The sequence below is a fragment of the Stegodyphus dumicola genome, chromosome 12 (assembly GCF_044657685.1).
Source record: "Stegodyphus dumicola isolate Sdum_Otavi_A_Nest chromosome 12, ASM4465768v1".
NCBI lineage: Eukaryota > Metazoa > Arthropoda > Arachnida > Araneae > Eresidae > Stegodyphus > Stegodyphus dumicola.
In genome coordinates, this window is record NC_140779.1 from 35,531,826 (window position 1) to 35,535,223 (window position 3,398).

Genomic DNA, 3,398 nt, shown 5'->3' on the forward strand with positions numbered 1-3,398 from the left:
TTGCTTGAATGTAAGATTTATTCATTGGTGTGAACTGTCTATTTTGGATTAGTAGTGATCATTTTTGACTTATTACAAAGTAATAAAATAATTATTGGGGATGGGAGGTATAATGTAGATGCAGAAATATAAACCATAGATACTAAGAATAAAAATATATATAATGGCTGTTTCTAGCCTTAAAGCTGCGAATTCACAGTTTTAAGTTCTTAAATCCCGTCTTCTGGTCTCGAGTTTGTTTTTTGGTTTATATATCTAATTTGTGTGTGAATTCTTACATATAAATCAGTTGTAAAAAAAAAAAAAAAAAAAAAAAAAAAAAAAAAAAAAAAAACTTTACCTTTGTTCGATTTAGGGAATATCTGTCTGAGCAGCTGGCATTAAATAAGTGATCTTAAGTAAGATCAAGTTATAATTTTGTTAAGCCTAGCTACTTAGAAATTTTTTTTTTTTTTTCCGCATTCGAAGTTAATGCCGTTATCTCTTTACATTAATAAATGTTTGCCATCTAATTTCAAAATTTAAATGTTTGTTTACCCTTCTCGGGAAGGAAATGTGATATTTCTTTTGAGAAACCTGTGATACCAAATGAAACTTATGTTTTTAGCACTGAACATACTGCAAGGCATTGTAGGGGGAGGAAGAAACTAGTGTTGTGGTCCGTATTTTAAAAGAAATCGTATTGAGGTAAAATATTAACTTGCACATGGAACCTCAAAATGTGTAGTACATGCAAAATGTTAGTCTTTGTAAAATTAGTTAACTATTCATACTAATATTTGTGAAAAAAAGCCACCATTAAAGTGGTAATTGTAATTTTTATATTTAATTTTGGTCTTGTAAATAACATATATTTTATCTTAAAAGGTAATTTTGGAAGTAAAGAAATACACAATTTAGAATTTTTTAAAAAAATTTATTGAGCTGACATGTTATTAATAAGGTGCGATATGAACATTGATGTCTTACATTGTACAGCTGTATTTTTAATGCTGGGTTCCATAATCTAATACTCTAAATATAACCCACTCTTCTGTGATACACCAAAATAAATCACATGCTTTTAAAATGTAAAATTTTCACTAGAATTGCATAACATTATGAAGATAAATATTTGCTATTTTGAATCAAAATAAGACAGAAATTATTTTTGTTATACTGTGTCTTTTTTTAAACTAAAATATTCAAATAAATTAAGAGCTGTTTGATTGTTTTAATAAAAGCTTTAAAACCTTTATGGGCATAAATTGAAGTTATAAATAAATAGTTTTTTATTGTCACAAAACATGTCAGTGCTATTTTTCTTAGTATCCAGAACTTCCTAAGAGAGTTCTTTAAAATTTATACAGGGTGGTATTAAAAAAAAAAAAAAAAAAAAAAAAAAAAAAACCACCTTTCCTGATATATAAACCCCTAGCAGGCTAGGCGCTCAACCAATCAAAATAAAATTTCTGATATCATTATTTGAAGATATGCACTTAAGATTGTGATGATTTAAAACGAAATGGAAGAAATTTATTAACTTAATTGGCAGTAACTCTTTTAATTCCTGCTCTTAATTTAGCTGCATCCTTGGTCTGGAATCTGAACTGCATCACTTATGCCATTAATTTCATCTGCAATGTAAAAGCTCTTGTCCAGTCATTGTCTAGTACTCAAACAAAGGATTTTGACGTTATATATAGACCCCAGCTGCTAATATGCAGTCACTTTTTCATACAAGCTCTTTCCAGCCAATACACGTCTCACTGCTTTACTCTTTACTCATTGTTTCAGAATGTAATAAGTATATATAGAATTGTGGAGATGTTTGTTACACCCCTACAATGATGATGTTATGTGGAGAAAGGAAATTACTGTCTAATAAAATAAAATTATGTGTAAAGTATTCAACATCTACAAGTTTCTTCTATCATGCATCCTGTTCATGTGTGCCTGACGTATCTCATCTGTAATTAAATCATCATATTTATATATATAAATGTAAAATACGAAAGACAATTAATTGGTAATAGACCTTTAAACTTCGGATTTAAATATTAAATCCAACCCCCTTCATAATTTCATTGATGCAGCATTTCTTTCTGTGCAGAGATCCGCATTGCTGTGAGCTCTTATCCAACCATCATTTAGAACTTGAACAGAAAATTTCCAAGCATAAATATGCTAGCTGTGTTGTGTGCACTTACTTTTCTAAACTGTCGCCTGCATCCACTGTAATGTGCCAATCAAGAAGCCATCTGTAATAGTCATCAAATAATAAAGATGTGTTGTGATTATCTTGTTATTTGTGCTTCTAAAATTTTATCCAGTCATCTGTGCAACTAGTATTTTAGCTACCTTCCAATTTCATTTCTACTTTGGCCTTGACTGAAAGTTATTGGTATCTTCTATACTAAGTGCTATCAGTGTACTATTTCCCAAATAATCACACACGTACATATACACCTGTATATATGTACCATTATTTGTTAAAAACAGTAAATAATAATGGAATTTTAGTTTGAATGAGTGCCATTCTAAGAAAAAAATATTAATTTTCCTAAAGAGCGTGTTATCGGTCATTCAAAATTTATACCAACCTAAGGCTGCCTTTTTGCCGGATTTTAAATTAAACCTTGGTATTTTTTTTTTCCCAACATGCTGTGCCATTTGGCATTATACAGAAAGGGAGGGATGCCTGGTGGAGGAATTTATAAGGGAAACTGCCTCCTATCCACATTATAAAAGGCGGAAACTACAAAAACACCTATACAGCAGCCTGTTACCTTGCCATGTTTCGGTGTTATTCAAACAAATTCCATCTTTAGAAAAATGGGATTCTGTTGTATTTCCAAATACTATCGCTGTTAGTTCTAAGTAGGATACGATTAATGTATATTGAGACCTTAGGTACCAGGTCTGGCCCAGAGCTGGTGCAAGAATTTGCAAAGACAAACTGGGCAGCAGAATTTGAGAGCCACAGTTTGCACCAGGTGATGTGGTGTTTTGTTAAGTTTGGGATAAGCATAGGGCTGGTGTTTCTGTACTTTCACCCCCTCTATGCCCATTCCAAAATTTTATGAACCAAAAGCTATAATATTTCACTTTTTCGCGATTTTTGGAAGACTTTGAAGCTTTCTTAACCTAGGCACAACTTTTCTGGTCAACAACACTGAAGCATCATATTCAAAGAAATGAGTTGTAGCTTTTCTACCTGATACTTCGCTGTAGCAAAGATGGTCTACTTTTTTCCCTTCCCCCATCGTTCTTTTATTATAAGCTTTTACGTAGTTCACACTCGGTGTTTGTCAGCGATTTTTGAACAACTTCCTGATAAGATACTCAATTCAAATTTTGCATACACACTGTTTGTGCATGAAATAGAGTGACAGAAAGGATTTTTTCAAAATTGGATT